The 22,238-nt window shown below is 32.1% G+C and overlaps 1 protein-coding gene across 6 annotated transcripts in view; it reads right to left on the minus strand.

The window, feature by feature from the left end:
- The window catches only part of LOC131851190 (dual 3',5'-cyclic-AMP and -GMP phosphodiesterase 11), a 146,849-nt gene that overhangs the window by 113,017 nt on the left and 11,594 nt on the right, over positions 1–22,238 (minus strand). For 5 of the 6 annotated variants that reach the window (XM_059201642.1, XM_059201641.1, XM_059201640.1 and 2 more), the window contains exon 1: positions 6,845–7,223. The exons of the other annotated variant lie outside the window; for it this stretch is intronic. The gene's annotated coding sequence lies outside the window, so the exon portion shown is untranslated. Of the gene's footprint in view, positions 1–6,844; positions 7,224–22,238 lie in introns of those variants that run through there. 6 annotated transcript variants of the gene reach the window in all.

A 22,238-nucleotide genomic window follows, 5' to 3' on the forward strand; every position in this document is an offset into this window, starting at 1 on the left:
CCGTTATAATCCAATTTGTTATCGTAAAGAAATATTGCGATGGAACTTTTCAACAGAGTAGATCGTCATTTATATTTGCATTAACGATAGATCAAACGCCATCAAAAATCGCTTAGAGCTTGGATCATCAATATAACGTTTGCTTTGCGAATACACGAATAATAACTGTATCAATATTTATGTAATGTTTAATGAACCTTAATCATTCAGTCAATTAAAATTGACACAAACTAGTCTGCCAATTACAATTCGTGCTACATTGCTTAAGAAGATGAACATTTAGGTACATCTTCTTTACAATTGCAATAACTAGGCGTTCCCGCGACTTCGTCTGCTCACATCATAATCATTATATTAAAAAAGAACTCCATCTTCTGATAATTAATAAAGACTGGCATTGACGATATTTTATATTACATATCTCAATTAAATTCAATTAAAACCCATTCAACAGTTAAACTGTAAACAGAAATGGAATTAAAAATCGTCTAAGGAATCTAATTGTATATTACTGTTTATTTTCAGCTTTCTTGGTTGAATTTAAAAAATCCAATATAGTCATTTGTTTTAACCTTTACGTTTAGACAATTGAGAAATAATACGTTGTAGCATCTAGACATAATAGATCTAAATCTAGTTTATATGTAAATCTAGATAGAGAATATTTGAAACCTTTAATATTATATTTTGTCAAATACAACATATTTCAATATTATGTATAAAAGAGTAGATATTTAATATAAGTTTATAAATATCTCAGTATTCCAAACTCAGAGAAACAAATGTTAAACAATATCCATGATTACAGCTCTCCCGACCCGAGACCAGTTGATTAAAGCTTATTGATATGAAAATGGATCAACTCAGTAGAAGTTTCCTTGCCTACATTTACAATTTACCTAAAATCAAACCTATTTACATTATATTTATGAATAATTCAACGTGACCAGTAATTTGTCTTCATTGAACATTGGATCTTTGACATAATGAATATAATTCAGTGTATTATCCCAATAATAGGAATCAAACGATAGAATTTATTCCAGAACGAATTTTGTTACTTTTATGAAAGCTAATTTATCATTTATTCGTTTTGTGTAGCAGAAACATAATTCTGTCTTACTATAATGTTTTAGATCTAGAATACGATAATATGTAGAATACTAACTGGAATATTTTTATATAGTACATGTGCTCTATTATAATAATATTGTTTTTTTTTTATTATAAAATATATAAATAAAAGACACTTTAATGGTCGATCTAACGAAAACTAGTAATTGTACGTCGACTATAAAAATTACCAAAACCATTGACAAAACTAAATATAATTTTAGTTAGTCGACAACACAACTACAAATACAACTCCATATATAGCTAATAATTTATTTTTTATGCATTTATTTCATCTTATTATAAACACGTAGGCATATTCAATAAATGTAGTTATTTTTGGTAATTTTATAAGAGATTTTATTGTTTTTCTATTCTAAATCGTTTGAAAGTGTACAGTGATGGAGCACAACAATGAGTTACGTCCATCATGCATGACCTACTCTTATGAATAATGAAATAACATCAAAATACTACTACTCGTATAGTACACAAACTATAAACACTAACGCAAAAACACTACTGTTGAGAATGGAAATGTTTTGATTTATACAAATAAAACAATAATATTGAGATAATAATGTAATAACATCTCTCAGTGGTTACAGACGGATTTCCGTCATGTTAAATTGGTCAATAAACATTTTATGCCTGGATAAATGTTTATTAATTACTAGTCAACACGCGCGTGTTGACTAGTAACTTCGACTGCTTCACATTTTCCCCGTTTCTGCAAAATTTTCATTGCAGCTTGGTTCCTATTGTTCGAGGCGAGATGTAAAATTATTATGGAAATCAGTTCAGTAGATCCAGAGATTATTCCTTACAACCTCACAAAGTTTACTCATTGTAATATTTGTACAGAAGTACTCGTATACATTAGTGTTATATTCGTTGATCCCGTTTTATTGATACTGATGAAACGACAACAATAATAATATTTATTGTTGTCGTTTGATACACAACTCCATAAATTACTTCATTCAATGTTTTATAAAATAATATAATAATAATTAACATATTAATAATAATAATGATCCAGGAAAATTCACACAGCTCTATATATATACATATGTCAACCTAAGCAGATTTTGTGTTATAACTAACATTAACACAGACAATTTTTTTTGTAAATACCTAAAAACATTAGGAAATACCCAGACATAAATGTTTGCATCGTGCGAAGAATCGAACGCGCGACCATCATTTGTGTGCTAAACCTAAATCACCAAGACCTTCATATTCGACATTGTACTTTTATAAAGCTTTCTGTAGCATATATATTATTAGAATATATACACTGTATACCAATATATAAAACAATATATCCTGTTAAAATTTAATAGTAATTGCTCCAGCCCTATATATGTAAGTGAAACTTTAACACACAAACAGTATTTGCCTCGTAAAGATTTTACAATTTTATTAAATTCAAAGATAAAGTAGACAAAGACAATAAAGATTATGATACTACAGCTATGTCCCGCGGAACCAGTTCTCTTCTACCGTAACATTTCCTTAGGAATCTATCTGTTGTCTGTCAGTTTGTACTTATATGGACACGGAGGTCTGACAGCCAACGATGATAATTAAAGATGTAGTATAAAATTTATGATAAATACAACGCGACATACAATAATACAATCGACTTAGTTTGTTCGCTTATACATATATGCGATGCGATGCGATGCGTACAATAAAGAAAATATATATATTTAACATATTTGCTTTAAAGTACATCTAATTTCACCGGTTTTCGATATATAAAGCAGCTCATAAAACACGCGTGCGTTATAAATGCAAATAGTGAAGATATGTTCTATAACCGCACTATTTGCTATTTTTTCTAAATTTCTAACTGTCGGCTCCAGCTAATAAACAGGAGGATGATTAAAAAAGGAAAAAGGCGGAAAAGTGCCAAAATTTAACAAAATATAATATCATGACTTTTTTATTGTTTCCTCGCAAGATGTTGAAAAATATCGAATGATATATCTACGTGGGTATTTAACACACTAGGTTCTATTACACACTCGCCTTCGGCTCTGGCTATAATTCCGCCTAGTGTGTTATAACTAGAATTACGCAATTATATCGTAATATACAATAATAACACATTGGTTGATAGGATTGACAATATCTATATTAATAATCAAATGTATGTTAATATAAAATCATAAAAATACTATCTATGTGATTGTCATCGTACCTAATGCATGTTCCCTAAACGGCTCTTAATAAAATTTTACGTAAAGATAATCAAAATTATTTCATCATATAGAACACTTTATGCCACTTACGTACGTCATAGTGTTAATCACTATATCCACTTCAGCTAGCTAGGATAGATTGTATCACAAAGACGAACATCGGCTATTAGGGGAAAGGGATTCTTAATAATGCGGACTAATAACACTATTAATTGCTGGACATGTACTATGTTAGGTTGACCTCCATGCGGTTCCCCCTGCAAACTATCGTGATAAATTCCTGGTGACCGATCTGACATTGGCTGACTGATCTGACTTCATATTCATCTAATTATCCTCCACATATACCTAGCCAGCTTATACTGTTAACGCAAGCGGTTGCACCGTTACATTATCATGTATTAAAAAAATATAGGCTTTCTTATATCCCAAAGATCAGCTAGTTCCGTGTAGTAATAGTAACCAAATATTATACAACGCAGTTGGTCTGTTAATGTAGCGTTAGACTCGTGTGATATGTGGGGTTAATTGGAATCCAGGACAAATATTGCCGCATAGATGTGAGCATTAAGTTATGGAAGTGTATGATACAGATTTGCTCATCTACAACTATTAATTAAAACATGAACATAAAAATGCATCTAAAAATTTAGAACGCTAAATTTCTTTAATAATTTCTTTAATAATTAAGAAGTTATAATTTGTTGTAGAAATAGATATTGGATCTATCCAATATCTATTTCTACAACAAATCACTGTCTATGGCATATCCTGTAAAGAGTATATTAATGTATATTAATAATAAATAACTACATAACACAGAGTTTTTTTTTTAAGAATTCTTTGTACACAAATGTGATTCATATTTCATACAATGATTTTTTTTTATATCTATTTTTTTATTTTAATACATTAATATGGAATAGTGCACCCGCCTACTCTAATAATATATGTTGGCGAGGCGAAGAATCTATTCGGTTAGCATATCGTGCAGAATTCATGAGGGATTAACAATGCTGGTTTACAGGAAAAACCGTGTGGAATTCTTAGCTGATTTTATTAATCGTTACGAACAATTCCCCCCTTCCCGTAATCATATTAGAAAACATACTAAATTGAGTCGGTTCTTACCATAAGGTTTTATTGACTTAAGCAATATAATATAATGGGCTGATTGAGATGACATTTGGCATAAAGATAACCTATAAAGATCAAGCTTATAGAGATAAAGATACGGAAGAACGTGGCATTGAAAATTTCCTATAATTATATAGGTATTATAACGTGTAATACTGTCATTAAATATAATAAGTAATACCGAACGTCGCTATTAAATATTTCCTATTTTTTATTTATGTTAGATACACAAACATTGACGTCAATCAGTAGATAACTATGAACTCTACTATATAGTGAATGACATTTTCGGTTTCAGAATATCAATGATTAGATTAGGTATATTAATCATAAATATGCTTTGTAAACATGGTGAATAGGCTTACTTATTTTACTGTCACTAACTGAGTATATTCTGGAGAGAATAAGATTGTAAAAACAGCAATGGAAGTAATCGCGCCAACGTGTTTCTGAACTAATCAAATTATTAGTTGTTAATTGTAGTAAAACAAAATAAATTAATAAACTTATTATATCTTATTAGACGACAACCAGACATATTCGTTTAATCTGTCTACTTCTGACAAATTGTTAAAGGCTAGTTAGGTTAATCGCGTCAATATGTTAGTGTTGATTCGGCCTGTCTCAAACTCTGTAGGTTGACCCAAATTAGCGCTTCAAGAGCGCAACTCCATCTGTACCACAACCTCATATGAAGTATGAACCAGTAACGCGGTTCAACGTTGGGATACCTTGTACTTTTTAGTGAGTAGAAGCCTCACAGTACCCGCTTGCATCTTCGGGCTTTTTCCAAGTAAAAAAAGTGTTTGAATGCAACTAAGAAGTTATGTAAACGAAGAACACGCAAATCCACACTACCTAACCGATTGAAACTCTAATCATAAATATTATGTATTTTGAGATAATACACAATCTCAATCCAACTTATCGACCCCAATTTTGTCAAAGGTAGACGTCTTTATATTCCACATTACTATTACAGCATATGGATGACAACTGATTTGCATTACTAGCATATCAGTAGATTTCCTTCTAAGAGAACTATTAGATATTAGAGAAATATATTCAGTAATCATAACTGATATTTTCTCGAAATTAACTATAATACTGTTAACATTCGTAAATTGCCTATAGAGATTTGTATGACTACCGACCGCAAAGTGCTACAGCATGCGCAAAGTCACCTGATTAAATATTTAGTATTACGTCAATCATATGCTAGGACTGTAGAGATACTGACAGGAAAACTTACAGTTATTGATTGTGGTTATAGTCATTATTAATAAGATAACTAAAGTTATTACACCATATATAAAAGTAGGTATTACACATTATTCTTTACTGAAAAATACAAAGTAATCTTTTAGAGTAAGTTAATTAGGTGTAGGTAGCTGCGGTACTAGTTAATATTTGTTGAGGAAAAAAGATTGTACATATGCAAGTTCTCACTTAGATGCAAAGAAGAATGCAAAATTTAGTTGTGTGTCTAAAAATTGAAGCGTATATTTAATATCATATCTCAATGAGATTGAAAGTAACATAACATATAAGTACATAATTCGTTATGGTCAAGTACTCATACCCATATCTACAGTAATCAGAAGCGTGTACAGGAACAATAATTTTGGCGCGAACAGAACATAAATTACAAAATTTGCTTACATTGTTACTTTTACTATAGTTATTTTAATCGCTTTTAATGTGAGTTGTTACAGAGAGCATTTTGCAGTGACGAAATATTAGAATTACCTACCCACCGAAACACCTACTATATCTTGTCGCATTTACGACAATGGTAGCAACGGAGCTACCCAACTCTGATAGAATAATGGAACAAGGCAAAGTTGTTCCGTTGTTTAACACATTAGGGGTCATTTCTATTACGGCCATCTTTATCTCAGATCTCTTAATTAGTTGAATGAGTCTTTGAGATCATAAAACATGTGACAAAGATAAATATTAGCCAACTACACTAAATGAAGCAAAGTTACATGAAACCTACCATGGTGGAAACAACACTATACGATAGACAAAGGTTCAGGTATTAATGTTTGAATATACACTACACACAGTAATGAATACCCATATAAGTGTATATACATACACACTTCGCTCGTTGCAAACATACATGTTTATATACATATGCTTATATGCTAGTGAGGGCATGTAAGTACATGAATACAACACATACGTAAGCAGTCAATACAACGCGTCAACTTTGTTTGCATTTTTACAATTTCTTCACGTTTTTAAACGAATATTTATCAACTATTGAACAATCAATTGACAAACTTAGACATATGTCTAGTTACATGTCAAAAGAGTTTGTCATGTTAAACTGCTTAATGTGCAGCTAGTACAGTAACAACCGAGGTCATACTTACAGATAACGTTCCTTGGATTGATCGTTGAAGTTAACTGCACTAAATATTATCCGTCAACAAAAACACAAGAGACGTGATGCAGACGTGCATACACTGCGGCCGTTAACCCGACTCCGACGGGCTGCGTTTCGAAAACTTCGCGGTGAAGCGTTTAGAGAATATTCAAAAATAGACCGAGTGAGTAGAATAAACGCGTGACAGTATACGCACAAGAGTTCTCACTATGTACAATTCGATGTAGCTTGAAATTCAAAGCGTGGATGATGCTAAACAACCGAATCCGCCCGAAATTGCTTTGAAAAGTTTCCAGTGCACAAAGTTATTGTGATCGCGAGCGAGGGCTCTACGTGAAGAAACACGGCAGCCCCGCAGTGCTCGGAACACGACTGGCGCCGCCGACCGACCGTGCTCCGGCGACCACCGCGCAGCGCGCCGACAGGAACACCCACACTACCACACTCACACACACAAACACGCCGCATACACCGACTACTTACACAGTGCACACAAGCGATACGAAACTGATAAACAGCGTAAAAACACAACAACCACTTTACCAATGCACACACTGTTTTCCTGATGCGTTCCACCAGAAGCGACAACTGGTGATATTGAAATCGGTAGTCATAGAAATTCTACATTGCTATAGATCCTTATAATACTTTGGAATGGACAATGTTATGAGTTCTTTACTTGCTATTAAAGATTGCCACAAGTTTTGCAAATTTTGAGGCACAATGTCAAAGTAGAGAAACATCAAAGATTACGCAATTGAAAAACACGTACAATAAACATAAGTGATGAGACTCACGAGACTACGCACTCGCGCGGCCGCATAAGTGAAGCCGTATGTCACAGGGACATTATTTTATCAACCAGACGCGATAGGAGACGGCGAGAAATAATGAATGAACTTTTGAATAAACAGCAGGAAATTAAACAAATAATGATGGCCTACAAATGAATGTTGCTCATTCCTAATTATAATTGAAATGATACATTTCTCTTTAATCAAAGGACAATAAGTACTTTACGATATAGTATATTTTAATTTTGTGATAATATTTAATCATGAAATAAACGCTCAATGCGTTTATTTAGATATTATATAAAAATTAAGATTATTATCAACAAGATAATATTCTACACATTAAAGTTCAACCTTATCACAATGATCGGATTATAATAACGTCATTTTGTAACAGAAATGATAATAAAAACAAACTTACTTAGGTAGGTACGATTAATAAAGGTCTTGGTAGACGTATGAGGAGTCGATAGTTGTTAGATGGTATTCCCGGAGGTACGAGTATTTCAAATAAATTTGAATCAAACGGGAGCATATACTCACATGGATGTAATCCGTTGACTTTCCCTTCAGTATATAAATTACCTGGAACAAAAAAGACTAAATAAAATGACAGCAGATCTAATACTTGGTGTCTAATAACAAACTACTGGTAAACTATATATCTATGCAATTATAATAATTGTATAAAATGTGTTATTTTTTAATATTTATATGTATTATTTTTCTACTTCCATTATTACCTATATATATATATATATATTCTTCCATGCTATTCATACGCCACCTAACATTGTTGTTGTTTTTTCTCTACCTAAAGGTTGTGTCAAAAGAGATTGCTTCTTATGATAAGACCGCCTTTTCTACATATTAATTCTTGTGTAAAATGCTTGGTGCAGTAAAGAGTTTTAAAAAATATATAATTCCTACGCATCTTTTACAGGAACTGTTAAATAAAAATAATGGTAAAGTCATACACATGAAATATACACATTCATAAAGTTAAACAGATGCCGCAGATGGACCTATTTTTTCGAGCCCATTTTTTACCCGACTACGGCCAAGCAAAAAAGTGGGTTATGATTTTGATGTGTGTGAGTGCAAAGGGCTTAATTAGCCCCCATCTAAATTTCTGCTCAGAGTTGAAATCGTTGTTGAAAACAGTATTGACATAAACAGTTTCTTCACATCATTTTGACGTAAAAGGCTGATTACTTTCCGTTGACCGAAAATCAACCGAAAAATAATAGTAAAATGATATCTTTGATATGTGGATATGCGATATAAACCATGAAATAATAAGAATCATCGTAAATGTTTCTTTTTAAACTAATACACCACTGGTCTGATCTAAAAAGAAATAATTTTCTTGTCAGTACTTCATAACTGAAGTCACTAGCGACCCGAACTGATTGGTAGAGATAGAGATAAAATATTTCCATGTAAAAGTTGCAAGAACTGTCCGTTGTGAAAAAAATATTATTACTTTGACATTATCTAAAACTATCGCAAAATAAATCAAGTAGCATCCATCTAGTAGCATTACTGCTTACAATACTTCCACGTCGATGGATTTATTTAATGCACTAACAGAAGGTGTTAGACTTTATGTATCGAATTTCTATTTGTATTGTTCATGAAACTTTCCACGACCTTTCTTGGAACCGATTTGTCTCCGCTTTACTTGAAATAAGAGGTCGATGACATTTGAATTTGTAGGCATAAGTATACCTGTCTGAACCAGACGAATATGATACGATTACGATTTTAGGAATATATTTATTAAACGTTAATTTGTTTATTAAATTGTAACGGCATTTATTTGAGTTATTAAAGGCCTAAGAGAATATAAAAATGGCGGTTTGTTATATATAATAGCAGATAGTTTCCTTAAATTGTATAGGTATATAATGATAATAACTCAGAACAATTCATACACATCATGTATTATGCACAGAAAAATCTTTACAAAAAAAAGAACTTTATATAAATATTAGCTACTCGCCCCGGTTTCGCACGGGTGTATCGCATAATACATGAAGTATTATATATATAAACCTTCCTCTTGAATTACTCTCTCTTAAAAATCGCTTCATAATTCGTTGCGTAGTTTTAAAGATTTATGCATACATAGAAACGGACAGGCAACGACTTTTTTTATACTATGTAAAAAGAAAAAGCGGCCTTATAGCTTAAAGCAATATCTTCCGGACAAATAATAGTCAGGAATATAAATGTTTGTATGGTGAATGGAATCAAATACGGATCCATCAAAATTTAAACCGCTGTGCAAAACTGCATATAACATACATTTTTGTATAACTGAGTGTAGTGTAGTGTAGTGTATTATGTATTCTGTGATATAATAATATGTAATAAAAAGATTATAACAATTCGAAATCCAGCTAGAGTATTCATGAAACCCAATAACTTTCTTCGAAGAACTATAACTAAATCGATCATATACTATATATGTAGGTAGGTATACATACAACTGCACAGTTTCCGCGAAGGATCAATTTTCTTTTGTATTACGACCTATATTGGGAAAAGTTTAGTTTCACATGCCATCGAATTGTTATTTATTAAGTTACATTATATTCTATAGATATTAAACAATTTATTTAGATTTAGATTGTTGCATTGTAATAAATAGCATATTGTTTAGCGATCTTATTCCATTATCGTGGACTGATCTTGATAATATTTTAAAGCAGAATCTTGAAATTCAAGCCAAGTACTAGATATGATTGGTTGGCCTTTTATTACTATAAAACGGTATAATACATTTTTATCTAGAACCCCCTTGAGAATTTACTCGCTTTATATTACAAGAAGAAATTGCTCTTGCATTCCACAAAACATGAGCCAACTTAATAGAGATCAGAAATAAAATATACATAACAATTTGTTTCTATAATAATACTTAAGTGTTACCTTCCTTAAATTATATGCTTATTAATTAAATATTAATTGAATCATAGATTAATCTATGGTTCAATTCATTAGTACCCGCTTCTTAATACTAAAATTATATAAAAAATATAAGCATTAATTACATGAACACACATTTGAATACTCAAGTATTCGCACGAGCGGCAATGAATATACTGTTTTAAATTTTATAGCATAATAAATGTGTAATGCAATTTGGTATACATAACATACTAACTACTCTAATAAAGCCTGTGTATGTGATATGTGACATGTATATGTGTATATGATAAAGATAGCACAGCCAAGCTAATCAATCAAGAAGTTCACAGTGGAAGCCTGACACAGTGACTTAAAATATACACAAGGAAATTAGGACAAAACATTAACAACAATGGAAGCAGTTTCCAAAATACCTTCAATCATTCTATGTGAAAAGTCATGAGTATTTCTCTTTTTGTTATTTTATTCTTAGTAACGATCAATTCCCAGAACTTATCTATTTTTGATATTTCCATAGAACATTTATTCAAAACGGCGCCGCCAGCATTCCATTTTCTTTTGGTAAAATATATTTGTATTTCTACAGACGCCACACATAAAAGTTACAAAAATTGATTTATCCGATCCTTCAATGTTCTCCTTGCCAGTTACTTTTTTGCCAGTTACTTTTACATGTTTGTATCGGAGCGCATGATGTTCCATTTCGTATTTTATTTATTCGCGTAAGACACTATTTATATAGAGTTGTCGTGATAACCGTGATACTACTTATATGTCACCATTCCAGAGGACTAAGAAGACCTTACCACAGCAGCACAACTTATAAAGCAAGGTGCTTAGCGACTGGAATAGGTGAAAGTACCCACGCAGGCGACCTTTTACTAAATTTACTTCAGATGAAAAAGGTCTAAACTAAGGAAAATAAAATTATATCTAATGACTACAGCCTCTTCTTGTCATACAGAATACTAACATTTGGGGAAGAGGAATTTCAATTTCTTTGTAAACGTATTTAACTCACATCTATAAAATGACATAATTATTTTTAAATTATATTGCAATTCCATTTCAGTTTTATTCTTAGAAAATAAATGCATAGATATAAATAATACTTGCCTCTAACATATATAGAACACATGTAAGACTTTGAAATAAATTAAGTAAGAGCTAACATTGTTCTTTGCAATTTTGCAAGTTATAATATAAAATAAACACGTAAATGTTACCTCACGGAGTTATGTGAGTAATACTAACATTGTTGTTCATGTTACGTTTGGGAGATTTTAGGTATAGTTTAAAGTATCCAAGTACCATACATAATAAACAGTAGCTTTGAGCTTACTTAGAAGTAATTGCGGTTCTATTTAAATAGCAAAACTTAAATATAAACTATCACGAAAAAATTGAAAAGCGCATAATCACTCCTCGAAATATTGGTAGCTATGTATATTAGTTAAGAGAGGTGTCAAATAATGTGAAAAACTATGTAAGACTGATGTAACGCTGACTAAATTAAATTTCAAAAACTTTTTGTTACGTATCAAAAATGATGTTCTATTATATAATACAACCATTAGATAGTCAGTCACAGCATTTCGAAGACCATCGTATTATTTTGTATGTCAAATTGCACTTTGTATGAAAGTACACTGGGCATTAGGAGATAAGTGTTAATGATACCTCCATACACTATTAGACTATCCAAATATATCTTGGAAAATTTGGTCAATAAAAGAGTTATTTTAGGCAACAGATAAAACTACTCGATCAATTTTGATCTTCACGCCTCCATGTCATGAAAAAAACTCATCTTCTAAAGTCATTTATACTTCTAATTAGCTCTAAGCCATTTATTAATAAAACCGATTGTATCACTATCTCTCGCCAGCGTTTTCAGTACTTTTATGTAAGTTTCAAGCATAATAAAACGAGCATAACGGTATGGCTGATTTAAACATATTACGTCGATCCCTAATCAATGGAGTTAAGGGCAAGAAGATGATGAACCATAATAATTCTTTTGTATTATAATTGTTTTTTTATGTGACTAGAATGGCAAAGGTGATGGTAGTGGCAACCGTCGTCATTAATAATATGCAGGAACAGTGTTAGGAACATCACGACATGACGTGTGTGATATCGCACATACGAATATGATAATATAACACCCGTAATGCCCTTTATGTGTTGCTATTCCGGAGAATTCCGAAGTTATGCCTTCGAATCCTGTAATTTCGCTGTTCTTATATCTCCGTCCAATCGAAACACAACTCATAAAGATGCTGCTTTTAAACTGAAGTGGATCACACTGTACCTCAGTGAAATGATTTTATGTAATATCTTCCTTTAACTGTACCGTACCAGTCACGACAGTAAATGGCACCAGTAATAAAATCAATGACACTTAATGACTTTGTCAAAACTTATACAAATTTTTCCAATTAATGTAACCTCTCTCTTTTGTTACATGATACAGTTGACAAAACAATATGAGTACTTTAATCAAATAAAACTAATGTTATCATAAGTGTACCTACTGATCTAATAAGCATGATGTATCAATAAAAAATATAATAACCGTGACCATGGACAAGTTATATAACTCATGATATAATGTAATCTATCGCAAACGTTATCGTAATCGATATAATAGATTAATTTCAAAATAAACATTTGTGTGATAAATGTACAACTATGCTACAATAATATTGTTTCTACCCGTATGAACCCAGTTTCCAAGTGAATTTCAGAAAATCCTTTCTTACTGAATGACAACATATTGTCCTCGTTATAAAAATACTTATTAAAATCTACGAGTTCCTAACCCTGATGTTTTATCAGCAGTTAATCGGAAACTCGAAAATTGGTATTTGTTTATCTATATATGTATATGTATCTAAGCCATTTAGTAAAATTATAAAACTTATAGAGGAACCAAACATTAAAAAAGATGTAATATGTACATATTGCATCTTTTTTAATGTTTGGTTCTGCGACTCTGCGACTGCGACACCTCCTGCGACTTCTACATGAAAATGGGCTCTATGATTGAAGAAAAAAATAGCAGTGACTGTATTGATAAAGACATTAGCAAATATATATTTCTTAACTTAACTAAAAGGTAATCCCATAATTTACCTTTAACACTCTAAGCATGTGTTAAAGGTAAATTATGACAAAAAGACATATGTAGCTTACGTCATACACTCTGACTTTTTACTGTTGCAGAAAAACTACAATCAGTATTTCACAACATAGTTAAGCCGGTCTTAAAATGACTTACATTATGGTAAATGTGGTAAAAATAACTATAACAGTCAAGTTTTCATTGATATTCATATTATTCACTTCATTTTATTATACCAGTAGAGGACCCGACACTCTCTTAATAAAAACAATAGTTGAGAGTTTCTAAATTGTATTATACCCGAATAAATGTATCGCATTTTCGTATAATATTGAAAGAAAATGTATGTGTTTATATTATATTACTCTTTTCAGTATATTCTGAAACATGAAAGTTTCTCCGCAACTAACTGAATTAATCTTGTTTAACAACCATGTTCCAGTATACAAATAGTGTATACTTTATGCAACCCACTTGCTCGGACTGGAGAGAATCCAAAAACCACTTCCTCGAATTACAACATAACTAAATGATGTTTATATACAATACTATTTGAATTTGGAAACAGTAGCAAACATATTTTAAAAAAATTAACAACTTCTGTAAACGTAAAAGTGAGGATAAAGGATAAATTAAAAACCAAATGACTTGTCATAATGACTTGTCATTTGGTTTTTAATTTATCCTCACTAGAATATCCTTAACATATGGTATAATAAAGTAAGTCGGATGATAAGCAGAATCAATTGTGTCTGCCATTAAATTACGAGTACATAAAAAAAGTATACTTACTGTAACAATATAAATTTAATAAAAATAATATTAGTTTTGATCACAAATCCACATACCTAGTCCAGTAACAATTACATTTCAATTTTCCAATGCGGCATTCGCGATTATCCGTAATATCCCTTAATCCGCCATTGCACTAAATTGTATGTTATGGGCTTGTCTATTGTTATCTTTAGGATTCCTATTAACATAATTTATAACCACATTTCTACAAACAAAAAGTGACTATGCTTATGAAATTCGTGAATAATAAATGCCGTTGAATCCAATATTCCATACAGCATCATAAACCAAGTATAAATAATAGGATTATGTATAAATAGACCATTAGATTAAATAGTATTACCCGATCAAATGAACTGTTGGTATTTGGTACTGAATTATTGCTCAGTATAAAAATAATATTAAAATTGTTTCTTTTGCGCACTTCATTTACTTATTTATTGATAACACGGTAAAAAATACAAAAAGAAATGTGTAATATAAATTTGCAAGAAGAAAACAAAACAATATCTCATCTCTAATTTCGACGTTCCATGTTAAACTTCTTTTATTTTAGTTTTAAGCAATACCCGGATATTTCCTATTGCAAATAAAATAATATAAATAACTGACGTATATAAGTAAATGCAATATTCTTTATAAATAAATGTTTTTGAGATCATTATTATCAAGATGTCTTTTCTAAATGCGATATAATTAGAGATAAGCTTGATTCAGCGCAATCCTCTGTACCATAAGTTATGTCTTGAAAAGCGAATGTAAGAAAATAGTATTTTATTTACTATTTTCTTTCTACTAGTTTTCTATTTATATAAAAAATATAACAATATTATACAATGCAATAGTATTCTCAATAACCCATTAAAAGAAGAGGCCATCAAAATGATCAATATAGTAAAATTTGGCATTAACGAGAGAAATGTAACATAATGTAAATATTTTGTATTGTTGCACCGATGGGGGTGGCATATTCTCCGGAATAAACCCTCAATATTTAACAGAATAAAAAAAAATATTATACAAATCACATAAAAATAAAATAAGCCAGAAACAAGCAACTCAGAAGAGATTTGGTTTATAACTTTTGTTGCGAACTACTAATGACCTAACCTCAAACAAAAGATGGATTTCCTGTTCTTGCTTCTTGGCACAAAACAATTCAGTAATAAGACTATGTTGAGGATGTAGGTCAAGCTGCAAACCCATGGAGAGTACGTGAGTTTACTTTTTTCTTTAAGTTTACTGCAGTGGAAGTGCCAATGGACCTGCCAAGAAAGCAAGTCGAGAACAAACACAGGTTCTACAATGTTGGCTGTGTTTCACGTCATTTATCATTCTCCGCCAGCACCCCGAGCCAAGCTCTCCGATACCTATCTAAAGTGTATTACATGCAACGACATAAACTTCAGAAATATTTCGCAGATTTTTATTTGAAACTTAAACAGACCTACCGTAGGTAGTTAAGTTTCTTCATCTATTAACTAATAAGCAAAAATTGTGTCCGCTAGTTTGTTATTTTACCACCAAAAAATGGCTGCATAGTTCTTATCGAAATTACACATGAAGACAGACTGTATTTCTGATTGAAGTAAAAAAAACGGATGAAGTCAGCAACAGCTAATTAACTGAGTAAAAGTAAATCTTATTGAAAAGATCTCGTAACATTTAGTTTTCAGTATTGATAAAGATATTGATAATAAAGTAAAACAAAATCAAACATTTAAAAAAATAATACTAGAGAACTAAATCACTTTTAAGATAAGCAACAACATTAAAGATATAATTAATTAACGCTGAAATGTCCCCTTGAAATTTACTTCTAATTGTCATTCAATGCCATAATAAATTCAAAGTAGTCCCAGAAGAAAGCTTTAACAAGGGTCCGATATAAATAACCGTTGTCCTGTCTAGTCATCTTACTAGGGAGCGAAAGAAGACTCTATTTGAAGTAATATCGTATAAATAAATTACTGTCATTTATCGTGGCTCTCTGGCACGCCGCGTCTTCATTGGGACTATAATAAATTAATACGTATATTTTCTAAAAATGCTGTATTATAAATAAAATATCTTCTGATAGGTTGCAAATTCACATAATAATAATATCCCTGAACAATTCACACAGCGCCATCTAGTGTCAAAGTAAGTAGTAAGTATTATGAGTACTAGATAACTAATATAGTATAAAGTTTTTACCGTGCGTGGAATCAAACCCGAGACCAATGGAAGTAATGCGGCGTGCTTAACCGCTAGACCAACGAAGCCGTCGCCATCGATATATATATAGTATATATAATAATAATTATTAACAGTATCAACTGGTTCTTACTAAAAGCAAATTGGTATGAAAAATTGGATGGAAAAAAATACATACCGTCACGCCTCTTATCCTAATATGGGGCAGAGATATTATCGATTTTTGCTTTACAGAAGAGATAATTAAATATATAATACCTGACTGACTCTTCAGTGAAGGAAACATCGGAATCTGGTATATCAAATGTGGTTATGACTAGTAATGCGTTAATCACAACATCCTATGTTCATCCATGTTACCTAGCAACAATATCTCTGATCCATTTAGGTTTTTTTTTTTCGGACTACTCTACTAATGCTGTTGGCCGTAGCTGGCCTTTACAGCTTCACCGGACGTTAGGGGCGAGTGCAGATGGCACTCCAAACCCGCGGAAGGACTTATGGAGCGGCTGAAGCCCAACTCCTGCCTGATGGATACGACTTTAGTCTGAGGGCAACACTAGGGGTTCGAACCTCGGCTCAGGCCGTCGTAATTTCGATCCCCGTTTGAATTGGACGGGGGATCGATCGGAGGGGACCATTTAGGATAACAATCGTGAGGTACAGTGATTTTTTTGTGTAGGACACCCACACAACTCACGACCAGTTGATTGTAATTAATAGTAGTAAACCACGTTTGTATAACAATTATAATAATCTCAGGACAATTAACATAGCGCCATCAAGACCTAAGTTAAGCCATCTAAACATTGCGTTATGGGTACTAGATCCAAATACATAAATATTATACATAGAAAACACTCAAACCGATACAAACAATGATACTCATGAATACGAGAGTTTGTGCCGTGCAAGAAATCGCGACCGTCGGAACTACGGCGTTGTGCAAAATCGCTAGACTACCGAAGCCGTCAGTAATAATTATTTATTAACTTACTTATATAGTTAGCAACGAAGTGTTGCCCTTGCATACAAAGTAATAGGAAAAGATACGTAACAATTCAGTGGACGTGACAGTATTCTTACAACTGAACAACTTTCTCCATAAAACATGGTTCAAATGATCATGAGCAAAATTATTTATACTCCTTTCATACTAAATCGATCATGAGACTACGTGGTAGAACACCAAAAGCCGCACCCTACTCATTGGACAGTACAAAACTTTCATTATGAGATCACACCTTCAATAATAACATAGTTCAGTGTACGTTGAAGGGCGTCCATTATTTGCTTACACACAACTCAAGGATAAGACGGATATCATATACAGCTAGTGTTTCCAAGTTGTTTATGTATCTATATTAATTTTTAGGGTATGCAGTATAAATGTAGAAATTAAAAGAAATGGTACGTTGATTTGAAAATACACTTGAGAACGAATCAATGATTATCGAAACGGTACAATGACAACGTGAAAGGATGAAATGCCTAAGTCTTTTCTTATATTGTGTAGAAAATATCTTTAAAATACCGTCCGAGGGGTGACGAATGGGGTGTGGTATTTTTACTCACTAAAAAACTACACAGAGTCACTACGAGTGCAATTGCGGAGTCAGGAGATCACGTTAGCACAACTATGGCTTGCCCTGCAGGTACACAGTGTAGGGCATGCCCATTTCGGTGTTAGGGCGACTTATTTCGCCCTACTCAATTATGGAAACGTGTGGGGCACTGCACGTCAAATACCTGAATCTAGATTAACCCGTCATGATGAGATAAATCGTTTACTTGAGTTTATGATATATTCGTATATGAAAAAGTAGTGAACTAGATGAAGCAAGAACAAGATTTGCACTTATTTATACATAAGAGCTTATGATAAGTATCTCTAAGATTTTCTCTACATACCGAGAAATATGGAGAGATAGATATATATTATTAACTTACATTGTAGAAAATATTATTGATGTTTTGCGTTCCAAAGGAGCTAATGTGACATGTCTGGCTTGTGTCATAAAATATTTAATACCCAATAGAGTTAACAAGAACAATGCACATATTGTTGTAGTCTCGGCTAAAATACATGACATACCTAATTGTACCAGTGGCGGTGTTACTGGAATTGAGGCGAATCATACAAAACGCAGCGGCAATAAATCGTTCGACTTAAAGCCCACGCAAGCGGAGGCAATTTTCCCCGTCTCGGATAAAATTTCAGTATGAATGAAGTTCGTATTTGTACCCACATGAATTGATCTAGCATACTAGTACCTGTATTATAATTTGACGTACAACATGTACTCCGAAGATTTGCGTGCGCATCCGAAGTAAAATCTTCGGAGGCTTTTACTAAATCGCGATTGAAAAGCGTCTAAATACAATACGATTTGGAAATCAGTTGTTTATTATATTACGTAACTGGAATGGAACAATGCCCGCATATTAGATAAAGTTAATAGTCGCCATTATACATTGTTCATGAATAAAGGCGATGATTGTCTTTATGCATATTTAATGCCACAGTTTGACACCAATAATAATATAATAATAACCTCTTAAGAATTGCCCGATGTATTACGGAATTGTCGCTCCGAAACCCTGTAATTTCACTGCCGTATCACTTTTTTAAACCATAATACAATTTAGAAAGCAACTGGGTAGTAGTGAAAGAAGTGAGACAGATATCCACGTGGATGACTTTGTATCAAGTGTCCTTCTAGAGAGTCTTAATCAATTAGCAGATGAAGAATTTAGTTTGTCTAACCATATTAACAATAGAGGAAAACCAAAGAAAAACAAAGAAGAACTTACTCATGAAAACCATTGCCTTGACGACTAACACATGCATAGTAATGATATCACGCTTTGTTCCATTGTCATACTTTATCCAATCACCACAATGTGTCCACAAAAATTTTATTTTCACAACAACAGCTGCATTTGATATCGGTTATTCAATATATTGGCTTAGAGGCTAGTTTCCTGTGACGCAAACGCTAGCTTTCCAATCCAATACCGGATATGAAATTTTCCACGGCTGCTTCAGGATTGTACCGAGTTGGGTTTGGGTATCGTTCATTCACGAATGTATTTTTGGCTTACTGTTCGTGGAGAATGGTGTCATCGGCACGCATGTGGGATTGGGTTGCCGACCCCTGCTGAGCAATGCAAACAAACAGCTGATCGATATTGCTACTATGATGAAATTCCAAAGAATACAAGTTATGGACATGGTCTTCGTATTACTGATGACACTGGTATTTAAAATCGATATACTGGAATGGAAAGATTTTTATGTTTATATGGCATACAAATTACTGAATGATATGTTGTTATTAATAAATGTAAAGTTAGTTACCTTACTAACCGTACATAGTGTGTGGGTCTAAATAATGGTGATTATCCGTAATGTTGTATATTTCTTTTCCTTGTCTTTTGTCTTGTACGTTAAATTATACATTCTGCAATTCTAAACTAGTTCACAGAGATCTTTTAACAAATGAAATATTGTACGAAATAAATATGTTTTCTTGTGTTGGTATAAATTGTATAATAGCAATATTAGGTTACAAATGACCTACTCACCCTAATTTGTGTAAGGCAATAACTTTTGTAAATTTGAATACATCAAGCACTCCTCTCAAATATAATTAAAATCTTAGAAGGATACAAAAATAATATACAACATACATAACAACAAACATTAGGATACAAATACAAAATATGTAATACAGCAACAGTAAATAATGATATTAATCATAAAGGAAATACCTGTCATATAAATTTCGGATTTAGTTTATAGAACAAACAGAGTGGAAACTTAGCTCTCTGAACAAAGTAGACTGAAATTTAACATGGTATATTATTATAGAAACAGCATTCGTGTTCATTGAGCAGATCTGGCCTGCCCTTAGAGAAATTCAAGTTATTAACAACATTGCAAACTTATTGTCTGATATACTTTGTAATTCTATTCAAGAAACATTAAAATTTGCTTGCCTTATCGTGGCTATCCGCATGGAACAAGAGAGAGATGTTTTCGATTTTAGCTGTTGCTCCTTTAATATTAAACTAAAACTTTGTAAGGCTACTTCACCTTTTCGATTGAAATGGTGAAAGCTTATTGAAAAGTCTTTTAAAGACATTAAATAATTAGAATAAAATTTGTTCCAAATATTTTACACAAAACAAAAGTTTCAGGTGGGCAAATAAAGATTGTATAGAGATATTTTTTTATTGATCGAAAATAAACGTAAATTGGATTTTAAGCTTCTTTCAATACTTTAATAGTTATACTTAATCAAGATAGACGAAGTATGACACAAAGATTGCGATGTACTCATATATCCTATTTAAACACACTATATTTTTTATACTAGTGTAGTTCTCGTTCATAAATTTAAAGTTAAACATGTAAAATTGTGTGGCATATCTATTACATTCAGAGTGTCACAGTATAGTTGTAGTACAGTTTCTGAATAAATAATAGCTCAGTAAAAGTGAGAGAGATATAATTTCCTTCGTGAGTGCGCTAACGCCTCGAAAATGTAGCCTTTTTCCCGCCAGAGACCGTGCGGCAAATACGGAGTGTGACGGGACACACCCGCACGACCTTAATAGGCATGTCACATACTCATATAATAAATTGTTATGGCTCACATAGACAATAAAAACAATCTGTTACCAATATTTATACTAATAATATTCGCAATATGTAATATGAGCTAATATATTTTTTACTCTATTTACTTTAGTGTACGTTATCTTTATATTCAATGTACCCCATACAAGGCTAAAAAAATAGTGCTATACTCTGCGTTATCCATACCTAAAACAATGTATGAAAATTAAGGTGGCAAAGCCCTCAGTGTTCAAACGAAATTTAAATATTATCAGAAACCGTTATTGAGGATCCGTACAGGCAAATGTCATTCATGTAAATAAATTTAAATCAAAATCCTATTTAGTAGATTGTTTTTCTATATTAAAATACCACGTGTATATCAAAATTAGAGGCGGAAAACGCTTTTACATGATGAGATTATTAATAAATTATGTTTAAAATACTACAAATAAAAAAAAATAATAGAGCCAAGCACAAAGTGTACCGTTAATTCCATATATTTTTTAATTGTATCGTTTTCAACTGTCTTCTGGAATCCTAGAGCATGTGTTGATGCATCATTAATTAAATGATCTTTCTAGTACTTCCATAAATTAATTACTATGGAAGGATTTACGCTAATAAAACTGGACATCAATTATAACGAGTCGCGAATTCAAATTTGGGTGATAAAAAACTTTGTGTATACATCTAACAAGTCAAATTAATCTCGGAGAAAAGGGTATACTCGCTCCCTGCCACCTTGTATTAAACTTTGCTCGGGGGAGTGCGGGCAAGTTGAGTGCTACGCTTAGTACGCTTATTATTTAGGCAAGAGTCGACTAATGCGTCTGACTCGTCCAATCTATTAGGATTACAGTCAGGAACACACATTTTTAATCTGTTACAGTTACACAGTATTATA

Source organism: Achroia grisella, unplaced genomic scaffold, assembly GCF_030625045.1.
Source record: "Achroia grisella isolate CSIRO2021 unplaced genomic scaffold, CSIRO_AGI_Agris_v1 utg782, whole genome shotgun sequence".
Classification (NCBI taxonomy): domain Eukaryota; kingdom Metazoa; phylum Arthropoda; class Insecta; order Lepidoptera; family Pyralidae; genus Achroia; species Achroia grisella.